Source organism: Panthera uncia, chromosome B1 (assembly GCF_023721935.1).
Source record: "Panthera uncia isolate 11264 chromosome B1, Puncia_PCG_1.0, whole genome shotgun sequence".
NCBI classification, from domain to species: domain Eukaryota; kingdom Metazoa; phylum Chordata; class Mammalia; order Carnivora; family Felidae; genus Panthera; species Panthera uncia.
The window spans coordinates 176,033,548-176,052,576 of record NC_064811.1 but is presented as its reverse complement, the minus strand read 5'-3'; the positions used below and the strand labels follow the sequence as shown (position 1 = coordinate 176,052,576).

Genomic DNA, 19,029 nt, shown 5'->3' with positions numbered 1-19,029 from the left:
AATGCAACCCTTCCAATGATGTCTTATTTCTTTTGAAATGAGAATAATCATTGATTTTAAACCTCTCATTATCTTTATTTTTATTTTTATTTTTTAAATTTTAACGTTTGTTTATTTTTTCCAGAGACAGAGGGAGACAGAGCACAAGTGGGGGAGGGGCAGAGAGAGAGGGAATCAGAGAATCCAAACCAGGCTCCAGGCTCTAAGTTGTCAGCACAGAGCTCGATGTGGTACTTGAACTAACAAACTGCGAGATCATGACCTGAGCTGTAGTTGAACGCTTAACCAACTGAGCCACCCGGGGACCCCAAAACTTCTCATTTTCTACATTTCTGAGCTTTATCAGTGAGCTAAATATTAGTGGCATTCGGCAAACTGAAATGGGCTAATGGACTTGGTGCATAAGTGAATTTCAAACCAAACAAGTTTATTTAAATTTTCTTTTTTCTTTTCTTTTTTTTTTCTTTTTTTTACTTCTAAAGGACTTCTATTTACATGCATGTGTATACTAAAAACTCTGATAATTATTTTGGCATTCACCCAACGCGAATCTTTTATCAGCTGCTTGATGCCAAATACTGTGTTGGGCCCCAGGCATAGGGGTGGAGATGATTCTCTGCTTCCCCTAAAGCTCACAGTCAAGTCTATCAGACAATGGAATTGGCAATGACAGACAATAAAGTATTCTAAGGGCTATGATAGAAGTACAGGTTGCTATGGGAGCATGCGGCAAAAGCATCTAACTAGTTAGAAGGGCCAGGAAACTTCTAGAAAAAGTTTACTTAAGGAAAGCCTGGAAGGAAGTTTGTATGTATAAGGCACCAGTAACTATGTCAAATGAAGGAATTTTAGTCAGTAGTAATTAGCCAAGCAAAGACGTAGGGAATGAGTTTTTAGGCAGAGTAAACATATTGTTTGAAGGTCTGGAATAAAAGAGCACAGCCAATTACAGAAACAAAAAGAAATTCAATATGGCCGGAGGGCAGAATCTCAAGAGGCTGAAATGTGGAGAAGCTTGTGTCCACAGACAAACCTATTAGCCTATTTCACTCTCAACCAGTTTTGAGTAAATCAAGAATTGTGCCACTGGCTATGTAGTACAGGACATTAGAGTTAGAGGGGGCTTTAGAAAAATAATCCTTTGTTATTTTAAGTAAAGAAACAATAAAAGGTTGTGAGACTTTTTATAGGTATTAAGTATAAATTCAAACATATTTTCTCTGACTCAGAAGAAATACCACATATATAGTTGGCAACGAAATGTTTTAGATGCTCTGCAACCCCTCACCAGAATGCCCCTTTCCTCTCCTTGTCCCTCCCTGGGAGTTACTCTCCTAAGAACCGAACAGGGCAAGCCTCCCATGGCTTAACTTCTATAGCCTGTCTGGGTTGCAGCCTTAAAGAGCAAAGCCGCCTCTAATCACCCTTCAGGAGAAAGTGGTCTATGTTAAGGACAGGTAAGAAGGAAGAGTAGCATCATCTGGGAAATGAAAACTGTATAATATCCTAAATTAAAACTCTAGATGAAAAATATTTATCTTAAGTGGGCTATTGCCCATCTCTACATATCTCTAAATCAATCATGTTTTGAATTAAAGAAGAACATGGAAATTTCCAGATATTTTGATTTAATACAAAAATCACTCAGCTTTAACTACAGTTCTAGGCAATTTGTTTAGGTATCAACTTATCTTTACTATTATATACTTATCACTTTACTTTGAAAAATAAAGGGACTGATACGCTTATCCACAGGAGTGAATGTTCTATTTTTAAAGGAAGGATAAGATAATTCATCTCATATTACCAAGCAAGGTTAATGTTTAGCCAGCAGTAAATATTTATTTGACCTCATTCTTATCTGCTTGGTATCTTACACCACACCAAACAGTGTCTCAATAAAAATGTTAAAAATTGAAACCCATCATATCTGTTCCTTTTTTCAAACTTATGTGTTCATAAAATCCTTGACACCTTACAGATCCTTTTGTCTAAAACACATGCATCTACAGATGAGGAAACTGAAGCCAGGGAGAGTAAGTGATCCATCCGACTGAGTGCTTCTGCATGTAGCTTGGGCGGGAAGTAAACAGTGTAGCAAGATTTGAAGGCAGACAGTCTGGCTCCATGACCTGCCCTCAACCACAGTGCTCCGTGAACTCTTTCTAGTTGCATTTAGTGTTTTATTTATTTATTTATTTATTTATTTCATCGGAAAGCTGTCTCTGCATGATTTCCTTTTATCTCTTTATAAGCATATGGAGCCATTCAGCACCTAACGGGAAACACATTCTATGTGTAAAATACCCCAAAATTAATTACTAATAAAGATTTATTGATCTCTTAATGGTATGCAAAGCACTACATAGATGGTTTTGGGGAGCATGAGAACTGACTGTAAAGGATATTAATAAAGGTTTTTATTTTACTCTTTATACTTCCCTGTGTTTTTAAAATTTTCTACAGGCGGTGTCTGGCATATATGAATTAAACGTTTGTTAAAGAATGACTGGATATGTGCTACTATATGCGTGGTTATTAATGTAATTTAAAAGAATTTGAAATAAGAATTTATATTTAATTTAATGTAAACTAATTCAAGGGGATTTATTTGCAGTCTCTTTTGAGAAATGTGTCAGAACCTAAGCATCCGGAGAATTACAATTTTTCTAAGTCAGGTTTCAGTAAACACTTTCTGTAAAGGGTCAGATAGCAAATATTTTGGGCTTTGTGGCCGTTGCCAAAGCAGCAGGGACAATACAAAAACCAGTGTACTCGGATGTGTTCTAATAACATTTTGTTTGTGGACACTAAAATTTCAATTTCATGTAATTTTCATGTGCCATAATATATGCTCTTTCACTGTTTTTCATATATCAAATAATATAGTTTACAGACTGTACGAAAACTGGAAAGGATGGATTTGGCTCAAAGGTATAAGCATGCAACTCCTTTCTTAGTGATTCGTTTGGAAAAATTAACATTACAGCAATAGTGTAGCATATCAGCAATGGTGACGTACATGGATTTGGGACTGAAGCCCAACTCTGTTTCCTAGTTTGTGACATTAATTTCTTAAATTCTTTGTGATTCACGTTCTTCTTCTGTAAAATGGGGCCAACAATAATACCCTCCTCATTAGTTTATTATAGGAATAAATGAGTATAAATGGATTTATGTAAAACACAATAAGTGCTACATTTATGTTTAGTAAATACATAACTTCATTGTTTAAAAACATTTGGGGGGCGCCTGGGTGGCTCAGTCGGTTGAGTGGCCGACTTCAGCTCAAGTCATGATCTCGCGGTCCGTGAGTTCGAGCCCCGCGTCGGGCTCTGTGCTGACAGCTCAGAGCCTGGAGCCTGTTTCAGATTCTGTGTCTCCCTCTCTCTGACCCTCCCCCGTTCATGCTCTGTCTCTCTCTGTCTCAAAAATAAATAAACGTTAAAAAAAATAAAATTAAAAAAAAAAAATAATAAATAAATAAATAAATGTTAAAAAAATTTTTTTAAATAAAAAATAAAAAATAAATACAAATAAAAATAAAAACATTTGGGACTCCTTTGGAAAGACTTTTACAGCCAAGTTACAAATCATGGGAGAAGACATCACCACACACTATGGTTACCGATTTTATTCATGAAAACTGTCCCTAAATTTGTCCATTACAAAAATCTAAATCAAAATCCAATATTTGTATCAAAACTCAACTTTGAAACTTGTTATTGGATTTGACTGTTTCAAAATATAATTATCTTGAACAGGAAAAATATTCCAAAGAATGATACCAAAAGAATGAGTACACAGTTTGAAAACAATTGCAAAGAGGATACCAAAAGAATGAGTAAGAAGTTTGAAAACAGTTATAAAGAGGGCCTTTTGGGTAAAATGGGAATAGAATCATGGAAGCTTGCAGTTTTCCAAGCCTACTATTCTAACATGGATAATTCTTATTTAGAAATAATCCTTCTGGTGCTTTTTTTCATGGTTACACTTCACACTTTTTAAGAATCTTAAAATCTTGGAGAGGAAATACATAAAAAAATTCAGCTAAGTGCCATACATGATAAAGGACATACAAGTAATAAAGCAATGCATATTAATGAGGAAGGCTAAATGAATGCCAGTTGAAGTAGTTATAACATCTATCATTAGGGTACATTTGGGGATGGGCCTTGAAAGAAAGGGAAAACAATTTTTAAGAAAAGTTCTAGATGTGGTATGGTAGTGCTTTTCTCCTCCAGACACCTTTTCCTGGTAACAGATCCAGCCTCTGGCCACAGAGGGGAGCACGTGATCTAGCTTGGATCTTCGTAACAATCTCCAGAGTTTTTGGGACCTGCCAGACAAGACTGCTTATTTTAGTTTCTGGTCACAAATCAAAATTCCTAATATGCTTACAGCAATATTGCCACCGAATGAAGAAGCTGGTGTCAAAGACTAAAGTCAGCAAACCAAAGACAAGCAAAGGAGAGAGAGAGAGAGAGAGAGAGAGTCCTGATACAGTTAGGTCCGGTCATTCTGAGGCTACATCCACCTTCAAATTCAGGATGTGTGAAATGCAGCATATCTTCTTTTTCCTCCCCATATCTCTTGCCATCATACCTCCTCTTTTCCCAAAGTCAGCTTCAGATTACCTGATCATTCATCTAGAAAGCTAGTTGTTTAGGTTTCCTCTCCTTCCTCACCCACTTACCCTGTCCACATCAAATCCAGATCCTTGGCCTCTTTTTTCTTTATAGTATTTATTCCTTTTTTGTTTCTGTGTCTAACAAAAATTAGCGAACCCTACTCCATCTCTTTCATCTCCTGCTTTCTACTTCTCAGAGCAGTTATTTTCGGGTTTTATTTTGGTTTTGGTTTTATTTGTTTGTTTGCTGCTTCTACCAATATTTACTTCTATATTTCTAAGTAACATATTTAACTGATATTTCTTGTTTTTTCCCATTTTGTTATTCAGCTAATAAAGATAAAGGTTTAAACTCTCCTACACCACACACACACGCACACGCACACACATGCACACACACTATATTGTATTATGATATTCTCTTGTTTGAACTTTTTTTTCCTTTTAGTTGCTTCCTTTGAGGGAGAGCTTATTTTCTATAGTCATTTCACTTATTCACTTCCAAACTCTCTGCCAGAACTATAAAACTTTTCTCAATATGTTGATATTACTGATCTTGTGGTCTATCATGTTTGTTTTGTCTTACTTTATGTTATTCTTGAGGATATTTCTCATCGTGCTTTACATTTTTCTGCTTCTCTGTGGACTGTTATCTATCCCTCTTTCCAGCTGTCAACCTGTCACCATGATTCTCCTTGGCTCATCCTGGATTGGTTCCCTTGTTTCCTAGAATTCATTCATCGTTCCCTATTTTGGTTTACTTCCTTGTCATGATGGAGCAGATTTCTCCAATGACTAAGAAACAGTGCGTGGAATATAATTTTTGAAATTAATTTCCACATCTGAAAATGCTTTTAATCTGCCTGGATACCAGATTGATAGTTTAGTTAGGTATCAAATTCTAGGTTAGAAATTAGTTTCCCTAAAAACTTCTAGACATTAGTTGATTGCCTTCTAGCTTACCGTTTTGCTCTTAGAAAGGCCAATGTCTCGGAGTCTCAACTTATATATGATGTGTTTTCACCTACTTTATGAAAAATTTAGATTTTTCTACTTATCTCTAATGTAGTGAGAATTTACAATGATATGCCTTAGTGTTAATCTATTCCCTTTTTTTCTCTATTTTATGTCAATTGTTTATCCCTTTAAATCTGAAAACTCATTTTTTTTCATTTCTGGAAATATTCTTGCATTTTTAAAAATAATTTCTTTCTCTTGTTTTTTTGTATGCCCTTTTCATATTTCCTACGATATAGATATTAGACTTCTTGGACTTATCCTCTATTTTTTATAACCTTTGACTTCCATTTTCTATGTCTTCATTATTTTTAATCTTTTTTCTGAGAAATTTTACACTAACTTATTTTCCAAAACCTCTATTGAATTTTTGAATTTTTCTTTAAAAAAGAAATACCCGTGGCCCTTCATGTCTCTGCATAGTCCTTTTCTGTGGCATCCTGGTCTTATTATGGGATTCTTTACACTTACTTTTATGTTGATTCTAATTATGGTTTCCTTTGCATTTTGTTTTCTGCTTTGCATTTTCTGTTTTCTCCAAATTTTGTGTGTTGCATGTATTCTTTTTTGTTTTGCCTTTCATATTATCAGCCTTCCCTATATGTCTGGTGAGCTTTGGCTCTGTTTATGTATAAAGATAAACCACTAAAAATGATTGGATGTTGTGCATTGGAACAGGGATGGGAGACTGGTACTGATGGCTAGTAATCTGGTTGAGACCCAAGTCTTTTTGAAAAGTTTTTCAAATATTGACGCCTATTGTTCTCTCTTTAGCTGACAGGTTTCTTGAGAACAAAATTCTCTAGCATTTCCTAGGTAGTGCTGGCTATGGAATGCTGATTTTCCCTTACTCTCTATTTTTATTTCTGCCCCTCATCCTGGCCTCAGCTCTGCCCAGTATTCTTGGGTCCAGAACTTGCCAGGTTAGTTTGTCCAGAGAGCAAACTTCCTGTCTCCTGCTGAAATGGCCGATGGGCAGTTAACTGGCTCTACAACTTAGGCTTTAGGATCTGGGAATCTAACTGCTACATATAAAGTCATTCCTCCTCTTTTTATCCCTATAGGCCTGGCCCAGTCTTCCAGAATAACTGGTACCCCCAATTCCTGAGCATTTTTAGGGTTTTTTTTTTAGCTCAACAAATATGTTTCCCTCTTACTGATTTTCCCCCAAGAAGGCTGAGACAACAGCTTTCTACAGCCTATAACATAGCTACAAACAGTTCATCTTTCTGGAGTAGGAATGTTATTGATATCGCTCACATCTCTGTGTCTTTCCTGTCACCTTCCTTTCCCTTTTTCCCCTTGTATATTCTCTTTATTTCTGTTTTTTCAACTATTATAATATGTTTGTGAAGAAAATCTAAGTCAAATGAATGTTTATTTAATCAGAGGTATCTAAATATTTTTTGAATTTGAAATCATGCCCTCCATTCCTACTATTTATATTCTAACAAAAAGTCTTCATAAAGTATTTTTCACCTTTCTTACAGACTCTTCCAACAGCCTCCTAACTAGTATCCTTTCCAGTCTGTCATCTTTAAATCTACTTCCAACACACCTCTCTATTCATCTATCCAAAATGCAAATCTCTCAATGTCACTTCCATTTGAACTCAATAGCTCCCTATGCTCTAGAGAATAATAACCACCTTCCTTAGTATGGCTCACAGCCCTGAAGTATTCCTTCTCTCTAGCTGGGTTTTGCTCCCCTTACCACATAATGTACTTTAAACTCCAACAACATGGAGCTGCTTGTGCCTAACCATCAAACACACACATACCAACCACACAGAGATCATGTTCTCTTACCTCCTTGCCTTAATACCTACCTTTTTTTTTCTATTCCTCCCCCATTTATGCCATATTTCTGCAAGTGAGATCATCTCCAGGAAACATTTGGTTTTTAATTCCCCCTTGTTTGAGGCATAGGAGCCCCTACTCTACTCATAGAAATCTCTTTATTCATATATACTTCATATACAGAAATGATCTTCTCATCTTTGGCACCCACAAGATAGGGTCCAAGGTTAGTTATTCATCCTTCCCGATTTGCTTATGACCCTAACATCCTGGACGTGGCCACAGACATACTCCAGCCACTTTGCTTCTTTCTTCCCTCCCCTGTATGCTTTCTGGTAACTGGGACTAAACTCTAACCCTCAAACTGATTTCACTGAGGGTTAAATCTGCTCACGAGGCACAGTCCCAAATGGGCTATATACTGAGGAAGAGGCTATATATTGCTGCTGCCTCCAACATGGCTACTCCAGTCACGTCCAGCTCTGTTGCTCTCGGTCTCAGAACACTCATACATCTGTAAGCTCCAGTGATGACATGCTTGGGGATCTATTAGATTTTCTTCATAAATGTAGATAAAGCTTTCTTCATCACCATTATTAAAGTGTGATTTTGTTTTTTTTTTTTCATAAAGTGAGAGAAAGGGATGCACTAAAAAAAATCAGTCACCTGATTTTTTTTTCCTCCCTTTATTTTGAGAAATACTCATAAAATACCAAAAGCAGTATATTCTGGTTTTAAGTATGTTCCTCTTGTTCTGAATCCAAGAAGAATTAAAACCTTGTCAGAAATATCTGCTGCACCTGGGAAAGGGGAAGCCAGAAAACCAATCACAGTGACTACAAAATAAAAAGGAGAGTGTGAACTGGGGTTTACATTGACAAGACCACCCAGCCACTCCATGACTTCCTTTCTGAACACATCCCCAGCCGGGACAATGGGAAAATCAATGATTCCATTACATTAAAGGAACTCTGCACTTTGCCATCAAGTTCTTGTACCTTCAGCTCATGTTACAAAGAACTAGAAAAACAGTTAAACTTTATGTACATGATGGCTTCAAGGGATTTTGTAAGCAGACCTGGTAAGCCAGCCACCACGTCAGTCCTTTTGTCTATGAAAAAATGATTTCAGAGTTCCATACAGCAGACTTGAAAGTGAACATTTAGACCACAACTTGTTTACAAATTCAGATGAGTCTACATTTCATTCCTGCTCTGATTGAAATCTTAGACTATGATTGTGAATTATTTTTCTCCCCTCAAAGCCAAGAGGCTCGAAATATGGCTGAAAATTCAAGCTGAATTGAAAGAGACTCTTTTAACTGCTATTGTGAATCTCTTCATGTAAGAAAATATGTACACTCAAAATTTAGCCAAGTTGTAGAGAGTAACATAATATTCTCCAAGGATAACACTATATAATCCCAAAGTACAGAACTCTGGACATATTTTGAAAGAGGTTTTCTCAATGTCTGGGATTCTCGTGAAGTCATTTCCTAATGTTGTAACAGGTATCTAGCTTATGTAGCATAATAATGGCAAATGCACAGTGCAAAACTTCCAAATAACAGATTTGAATGGTTTTATACTATTTATATGAATAACACCATAACACCACCAAAGGTTTGAGTCCTTCTTTTGAAGATAACCTTTAGCTTTTTACCCTAACTCATTTCTGAGTTCAAAAGTGTGAATGAAAAACTTACTTCAGCCATGTCTTGATTAACCATAATGTAGATTATCTCTCCCAAGAGCTCCCTCACCCCCCAACCCCCAACCTCTGAACTGTCTCCTGGCTCCTTCCCTCCCTCTCTTTCCCTCCCAAGGTTGTCTTTAACTCCTCCTTTGAGGAGATCCATTTCCTTTACTTTTTCTGCAATGATTACTTTGTCTTTTTACTCTAGGTGAACTGAAGTCAAGGTCTTTTTAATTCTCTATTTGGTTGTTACTATAGCAACTCCTGACATGTTAGACACAGTTTATGACAGTTGGATATTGTTGAGGAGGGATAAACAGGGTGACAAGTTCTGTCCCCAAGGTGTCCTCTCCTCTCAAGTTTTATCTCAGTTTCTTCCAACAATTCTTCTATCACATGTGGACATATGTGTTTCCCCTCTGAGGATCACTCTCCTCGTGTGCCAAATAAGAGAGGAGCGAGGGCTCTAAATTCCTGTTCTGCTTCGCTGTTCTGGAATTATATCTATTTGCCTTCTCCGTCTACCAGAGCAACTTAATCATTTCTCATTAACCACCTATGATCCAGTTTGGTAAAATAATTAAATAATTAGAAATTTACTACACCTAGTGGGTTAGATGTGTGCACACCATTAGATTTTTTCCTTTCACACCATATGCAAACTATGTCTAATCACAAAGTGAAACCCACTTCTATGGGTTTTTACATTCTCCCCCTTACTTCTGAGCCCCAAGGGAAAAAAATATACCCTAATGATTTTATCCATAGTTGCTTTCCTGACATGTCAACCTGACTTGTATTATTATCATCATTGTCATTGTGATTGCTATAAAGGGGTAATGGCTAACCTCGTGCATTATTTCACTGGTAACCATTTCTGCCACCTTTATGCAAGAACTATTCTGTTGGCAGTGCTTTGTGGAAGACATCAAAAATCACTTGTCACTCTGTACTCTGTCTTCCTACTTACTAGAACTTCCCTCTAGATTGAAAGTACTATAAGGGGAGAACCTATAGCTAATTTATCTTTGTGTTTTACTAAGCATAAAATATAGAATTTTGGTAAAGTAAGTATTCAAAAAATATTGAATGAATAAATGGGTAGATGAATGAATATTTTATACGATAATAACATAAATTCAAAAAATATCAAAGCAAAAGAAATCCAAAGATTCTGAGAAACCCTCATCACTCTCCCAAAGGAAATACTACTAACCAAACATTTTGATGGCCTGGACCATTTGTGCTACAATTCTGGATACTTATGCAACTAAGTATAAAATTTGGGTCCATAAGTATGTCCACACAATATGAAATATTGACTTTGGATTCACCTACTGTAGATTTATTTTCAGACCAATGTCTAGAAAAGGTACCTCTCTAAGAAAAATCAGGAGGGTATATGTATACATTGAACCAATGGCATTAAAACTATGTTCTCTACTGCCAGAGTCCAACTTTCACCTAAAGGCCATCCAGTATAGGAAAAGAATACAGGTTTTAGAATCAGATATGAGTTAAAATCATTCCTTTTAATTTACTAACAGCTTGACTTTGGCAGGTCACTTATTATTTCTGACCCTCTTTTTCTTACCCAGAAGATGGGAATCATTCTCCTCCTCCTTCTTCATCTACCTAACAGACATGTTTAAATTTCAAATAAGATTTGATATCTAAATTACTTGGCACAGTGCCTTACATAGATTAGACAATAAATCTTTCCCAATCTTGTAACTTTTATTAAAGGATATTTTATCTCTAAATGTACAGAGAGACATGCAGTTTTAATGCTTTTTTCCACTCAGTGAGCATACTTGATTGGGGACACCACATTGCATAATCCCAGGAGTTGTGCAAACGGCAGCCTTGTACATGATGTTCTTGTCTCAGGCCTTGAGCCATCACTTTCTGGTCAGAATAGTCACTTGGTGTAGCTGTACTGATAACAACATGAAACTGGAGGAAACACAATAGTGGACTTACTCAATCTCTCAAACTGCTCAAATCACCAAGGAATTGTAAATTCACCTCTCCTTGCATCTTCAAGCAAAGGAAATTATAGAAAGCACACATGAACGTGCTTCACAGAAATATCAGTTACATATGGAAGATAAGTACCTATGCTGTTTTGGTACATAAAGGGTGAAGACAATGGGAATTAAGAGGGAAATGATGGGGTTCCTGGGTGGTTCGGTCGGTTAAGCATCCGACTCTTGATTTGGCTCAGGTCATGATCCCAGGGTCATGGGACTGAGCCCTGCATTCGACTCCCACTAACAGTGCAGAGCCTGCTTGGGATTCTCTTTCTCTTCTTCTGTCTCTGCCCCTCATCTCACCATATGTGTGCTCTCATCCATTCATTCATTCTCTCTCTCAATAAACAAATAAATAAATAAATAAATAAATAAATAAATAAATAAATCTTAAAAAAAAAGAGGGAAATGAAATCACTTTCAAGTAGTCAAAGTAAAAATGATTGTTGAATTCACCATAGTCACATTAAAAATTGAGTTTAATACCTCTACTCCGATTAGTCTGGTCTTGTCTTTGATATACACTGTATTAGTCAGTGTTGTGCAGAGAAACAGAACAGAGAGATAAAGACACAGAGACAGACATAAGATAGAGAGATAGACACAGGTAGAGACAGAGAAAGACTTCTTTTAAAGAATTGGCTCATATGATTGTGGGGACTGGTAAGTCTGAAATCTGTAAAGCAGGCTGGCAGGCTGGAAATTCAAGAAAGGGTGGACGTTACAGTCTGAAGTCCAAATTCCACAAGGTAACAGGTTGGAAAATTAGACAAGGTTTCTATGTTGTGGTGTTAAGATAGAATCCCTTCTTCTTTGGTAAACCTCAGTCTTTGCTCTTAAGGTCTTCAAGAGGCCTATCCCCCAGATGAAGTAAAATTTGCTTTGCTCAAAGTCAACTGATTTAAATGTCAGTCACATCTGAAAAAAAAAAAAAATACCTTTACAGCAATGTCTAGACTTGAGTTTGACCAAACAACTGGGTACCAAAGACTAGCCAAGTTAACACGTAAAACTTATCATCACGTATCTCTTGCTTGACCAAACCAGTCACTTTTCTTGCCTTTTTAATCACGTAGAATCTTCCAGAGTCTCCTCCATATTTGCCATGTATTTTCAAACATTTTTCCTGAAATATGAAGTAATAGTTTCTTAGCATCTGCATTAAATAGTAAATTTATTATAAATTAAGTTGCAAATCATAGTAAATTAAATTGTAAATAGGGTAGTTCCGATTACTTGTCATGTATTACTTCATATTTAATATGCCCTCAGAGAGGAAGAGTAGGCCTTTACTTGTTTTGTCATAGATCATCCATCATATTTAGTTTATTAATTTATGATTTTAAATAGTTTTTAGTTTAGAATTCACAGAGTGAAAGCAAATTAACTCCTTCAATTTACACTCACCAAACGTATCCTCTTGATTTTATATATTTCAATTTAAAGAGTTTGTTTATTGCTAAAGCAAATACTACCTGGCTTATAGAATGACTTAAAGTTTAGGTATTTTATTATTTTACTTATTGAAAGATTGTTTAGCTGACAACTTGGCTGATCTCGTGTACACATGTGATTAGAGAATTTGATGGATGACTTTTGGTCCTTTACACTTTGGGTACAGATGCAATCAGTCTGTTCTTGGCTGGCCTTGATGGGGCCTGTTCCTCCCTGGGGCACCAACCTAAGAGCTATACAATGTTTGAAAAGCATCTTGCATCTCAGCAGCTGCATACCAGGAGGATGAGCCTGCCTTTTTCACTTATTATGGTCACCATCTTGCCAGCCCTGCTTCAAGGCCATCTGTCATGATTCTTTACAACATTCCAACTGCCATGACACCCTGTGGTGCTTCAGTCAGGAACTATCTGGGAATTCTCTAAGCCAGCGATTCTCAAAATGTGGCCTAACAGCATCAACGTCACCTAGGAACTATTAGAAATCAAAACTTCTGAGACCCATGAGACTATGGCTGGAACCCAGCAACCTGTGTCTCAACAAGCCCTTCAGGGGCTCCCCATGCATGCTAGAGTTCAAGAACCTTCTCTAAGCTAAAGACACAGCACGTGCCAACACTCAAGGTACAAGAGACACAGCTGATTACAGGTTCACCAACTTCATTCTGTCTGCAAGCTCATTTAATTTTTTTTAAGTATATTTTAAAAGTTTATTTATTTATTTGGGAGAGAGCACAAATAGGGAAAGGGAAGATAGAGAAGGAGAGAGAGAATCCCAATCAGGCTCTTCAGTTTATTTAAGTATTTTTTAAGCTTATTTATTTATTTTGAGAGAGAAAGAGAGAGAGAGCGCACAAGTAGGGGAGGGGAAGAGAAAGAAGGAGAGAGAGAATTCCAAGCAGGCTCCATGCTGCAAGCGCAGAGCCTAATGTGGGGCTTGAACTCACAAACCGTGAGATCGTGACCTGAGCCAAAACCAAGAGTTAGACACTTGCAACTGAGCCACCTGGGCACCCCCAACATCATCTCAGTTTTACAGAAGACAATAGAGACAGGACAGTTTCCAGAGGTCCTGCTTTATATGATAGTATGTGTCAAACTATCCAATTACTTGAGGGCTTCCTTTTCCTTTCCTTTCTTTTTTTCTCTGGTATTTGTTTAATTACTAATTTTGTAGGGTGTTACAATTATAAGCTATAGAAATTGGTTCAATAGGAAAAACAGTCCTTTTGCTGAAATGTGATCCTATATCCATTGTTTTTACTCAGATCCTACTAAACACAATATTTCCTCCAGCATGAGTCTCAAGGGAGTGGTATTGATCCTAAATATCCCTATAGCTTGATGAAAATATGCCTTTGTCATAGGGAAACTGTAAACCTTCAGACAGACCCAGGTGTTGGTAAAACCACCCCCAAAGAACAAGAATGGTTCACCTACAATTGGATACAGCCATAGAGCAGAGTTTAGCATTCCAAGAAGTATATCACTGTATATCACTGGAAGAGATTTCCAGCTCTTCAGAAGCAAAGGCATACATTTTGCTTTTTTGTGAATCTTTGATGGATATATTAATTATGGACTTTATGGATTTGGTCAGATTGTTACTGGATTTGGAAGACCTTTGAAACATGCAGTTTACAACAATAGTAAAAGAAGAACACGTACTGCGGTGTGTTTACATTTTAAGCAATCAGCCAGTCAGACCCATTCATTTAACAGGAAAGGAAATAGAGAGCAGAAATTCACATCCATTGGGCCTAAGAAATAAAAAACAACCAAAAAAAAGAGTAACAGAAAGTTAGCAGGACTATATTCCAAGAGAAAGGTCAATATATAGCATTGAAGATGAAATCTAGCCTTTTTGAATACCTGGGATGCCTTTAAAGGATATGTGGATGGCTTTTCCTGTCCTTCATTCAGGTGTCTGCTCTGAGGACACCTCACCAGAAAGGTTTCCCTGAGCCCCCGTCTGAGACTCTACCCTATTATACTCTACCGCAAACTCTGCTTTCTTTCATAACACTTGTTACTACCTTACATTAATTGCTTTTCTGGCTGATCTTACATTTTATCATTGCTTTTTGTCCATCTCCTCCCTCCAGAATATGAGTCCAATGAGAATAGCAGGGATTTTATATGTTTTATTCACTGCTCTATTTCTGTTGCTCCAAGCACATAATAGACATTCAAGCAATATTTGTTAAGTGAATGGAAAAGGAAGGAAGGAAAAATTAATATGAACCCTTGAGCCATGAATGAAACACATCATAAATTATAATCATTATAGACTTTCTATACCAATAATTCTTAATTTGGAGAGAATCACGGTTCCTTTGTGTATTTAATGAAAGCTAGAGATTGTTTTAAGAAATAAACGTGCACATGCACAAATAAACTCGGCATGCAATTATAGGGGTTCAAAAACTGGGGGCCCCAGTTTCTGCTCTATGTGCTTATAGATTTACTTTTGTAGAAATAGGCTTTTAAATTTAAATCATGAATAATCTCTGATACCTAAGAAAATTTTCTGGATGTGAGAGCAATCCATTCTCTTGATTTCAAAACTGAAACAAGGATAGGGCATCTCTACTCTGTATCGAGCCAGAAACCAAGTGTGATTTAAACACATATGCAAATATTAACAAAACATCTCAAATACTAAACTGTGATCCGTTGTCTGATGTGATCATTCCTAAAGACAGACCCTCTAGAAAGGAAAGATGGTAAACTGAAACTAGAGAATTACAAGGATAATGCTGTTTCTGGAGCACTTGTTATTTGCCTGGCACCCTGCTAACTGCTTCACATGCTTCAACTCTGTCTTATAAATACTGTACCCTAGAAAGGTTGTCCCCAAAGGCCAGAAAAGTCACACACTGATTGTGCCTTGCCCTCTCTGACTTAGAGCCAATTACTAAATCATTTAAGCTACATTCATCCCTTTGTATAGCTGTTTTAACTCTGAAAATTGTCCTTAAAATTTTTTTAATGTTTTTATATTTGAGAGAGAGAGAGAGTGAACGGGGAAGGGTTAGAGAGGGAGAGGGAGGCACAGAATCTGAAGCAGGCTCCAGGCTCTGAGCTGTCAGCACAGAGCCTGACGCAGGGCTTGAACTCATGAGCTGTGATATCATAACCTGAGTCAAAGTCGGACATTCAACCAACTGAGCCACCCAGGCACTCGGGAAAATTGTTCTTATATGCATCATTTCATTGTCTTTTAACCTCAGAACAACTCTATGATAATGGCAGTTTAGTCTGTAAAATTCCTATTTGACAAGAAAGTTCATTCATGTATTATTAACCACTCTGCAAATACCTACTCATCTGCTCTTATAGAAATTTCCCTGTCTTGTTACCAGACATATGAACTGTTACCTATGAAGTGCTTCTACTAAAAACAAAAACAAAAAACAAATCCAAATCAGTAAATGTGTTTGGTTTAATTGCTTGGTTATCTTACAAATATTTTGTGTGAAAAAATAATCTAAACAAAGTTTACAAAAGTAAAACTGTAGATGTTCATAACAGTTGTTGATTCTGCGGAATTCCTCGATTTCCACAAACCAACAATGAAGGTTATTTATTGTTACAACATTGTTTCAAGAATTGAATAAGCTAATGCTTACCAGTTGCCAGCTAGGCTGGTAAGTCATCCCCGTGATCTGAGTGGAGATCCTTGGCATGTTAGAAGAGGATGAGCCCCTCCTGATCATCTGACTCCTCCTCCTTACACAGCACACATATGTGCATGTGTGGAGTGGATGTCACAGGACTGAACTTCTAGAGTCAGGAATGAGGGCTCCTTCCTCTTTGTGTCTTCACAAAAAGGAGGCACTGGCAAAGAACAAATGGTCACTAAACATTGATTTTCTCCATTGCCATGCTTACCCGGTTGTTTCTAGAGCATGTGTTATGATGGACACATTAAGGACAATTTCTCTATTTTAGAGCAGCCAATTGCCCTGTGATTTCTCCTGACTTCTAGCAAAATCAGTGAGCCCACTCCCATGCCACCGTCCTTGATTTCAGAGTTAGAGTTCAGCTGAACCGGTGGCTGCAGCGTCAACCAACGATTATTTCTAGCTGAACGAAAATAATTTTTAAGAACCTGACGTTGTTACTCTGTTTTTAACTGTTTCAAACATATGTTATGTCACTTCAACTTCCAACAAGCCTCCGATTGGATAAGAGAATTATCTCAGTTCCCATGAGGTGGATTCTGAGGGGCAAACAGGCCACGTGACTTGACTAAAGACAAAAAGCAAGTCAGGGCAAAACTGCAGCCAGTTTGTGTTTGAAATTCATCAGGTCATCGACAAAGGTGGTGTTCGAGCAATCTTACCAAGACAGGAAGTTCCTCTAGCTATGTGGTTAGGCTGGTGACATTGCAGGATACTAGTCAACATATGGTAAGGGATCGGTAAATACTAGCTGGATAAAAGAATAAATGAAGAAGGCTAATTGGTCAAAATTGTATATAAGTTAATATTATGGGAACATATTTCTTTTCATGCAGTTTATATCAATAGCAGTCAGAAGAATGGGACCGTCCACAGTAAGAAACTCTTGCTTAATTCAGCTATTTAGTTAATACTATATTAGGTTTTTGGGGTGCCTGGGTGGCTCGGTTGGTTAAGTATCTCACTTTGGCTCAGGTCATGATCTCATGGTCTGTGAGTTCGAGCCCTGCATTGGGCTCTGTGCTGACAGCTTAGAGCCTGGAGCCTGCTTTGGATTCTGTGACTCCCTCTCTCTCTGATCCTTCCCTGCTCTCTCTCTCTCTCTCTCTCTCACTCTTGCTCTCAAATAAATAAACATTAAAAAATACTATATTTTTTCTTTATTGTCCTGAATCTCTGTTAATCATAACTTTATGCTTTCCAGTCTTATTTTACCAAAGTTTATGGGAAAGGTGCTTTGTAGGCATAATTATATGTGTGTATATATATATATATATATACAGCATATACACTGTGTATGTGTATATATATATATACACATATATATATATAAACATGTATATGCATATATACACTGTGTATGTATATATACATACATGTAGTGTAATGTATGTAATGTATAATATATACATATATATGTATATACAGTGTATATATATATGTAAAATAATATATACATTCTCCTAGAAATTCAGTTTTCTTGATTTGCCTTAGTCTCCTAAATTCTGATATATATGCAGTAAATTTGAACAATGTGGTGGGACATCAGAACGTTCCCCCTTAAGTTTCCATCTATTTACCATCCATGATGCTCATATGATTATTAAATCAAGACATTAAAAATAATTGGAAAATACAAATTTCCTAGAATATGTTATTACCCTGCATCATGACCTTTGAAAATATTGGACCAATTATTTTATGGACCAACTATGAATGAATCCATCCTTAATTACAAATGAGGTAATTCATCATTCTGAAATGAGGCAGATGATGCATTATTTAATTTAAAACTAATCCTTATTGAATCAAAGTATTTTTACTTGAACTCAAAACCCATATTGCCAATATTTAATGTGTGTTGTAGAAATAATGTCCATATAAAATACTCTTTAATAAAGACCTCCTTTTATGTGTTACATAATCAAGATTTTAGCATAGCAGAAATAAAAGGAAATTAAATATTCTCATAATATTCTGGAATTCAGTTCTACAATAAAGGTATTGTCAAGCAAGTATTTGAAAAAGTCTTCATTCTATCTCTATTTTTTTCCTCCAGGAAGAAGAGTGTACTTTTTCTTTTGGCCTCTGACCAGAAATAATTGATTTTGTTTTTGCATGCTTAGTGTTTATATTTCCAGTTTATCTCTTTTATCTTTAGTGATTAGTTAGCAAATCATTTGCTTCTACTCAATGATTTTTATACCTAAAGTATGTTAGAAAAATGACACATCTGACCCCAGTATTATTTTGATTTTGTCTTCTTGAGGTGCACTATAAATGTCATAAGCAATACCAGTCTGCGTTTTGGTGGCATACCACACAGTGTTGTCAAATTTCCTCATTACTCATCACAGCAACACTGCAAGTGTTGTTGTTATTCTCATAAATAAAAAAGATAAGATCGAAGCCAAGAGCATGTAAGCACACCTCAGATCAAGCTACTCTTCCTGCTTACACCCTCCCAGCTGCTTCCCATTATAACCAGCATAAAATGTTCACAAGGACTTATAGGTCTGGCCTGTGCCCTTCTCCCTGACTTCATTCCTTCTATCCTCCCCTTTTTCACTGTGCCACAGTGACTCTAGCCTTACCTCTGTCCTCTAAGCACACCAGAACTCCTTTCCATTCCGAGGACTTTGCACTCAGAGCTCATGTTCTCCCCGCTGTCTGTGCAGGGCTCTCTCCTCACTATTCAGGTGGCAACTCAAAAAT

At 36.8% G+C, this 19,029-nt stretch overlaps 1 protein-coding gene across 8 annotated transcripts in view; it reads left to right on the top strand.

Annotated features, from left to right (window-relative positions):
• The window catches only part of DLC1 (DLC1 Rho GTPase activating protein), a 550,042-nt gene that overhangs the window by 296,882 nt on the left and 234,131 nt on the right, over nucleotides 1-19,029 (top strand). The window lies entirely within an intron of this gene.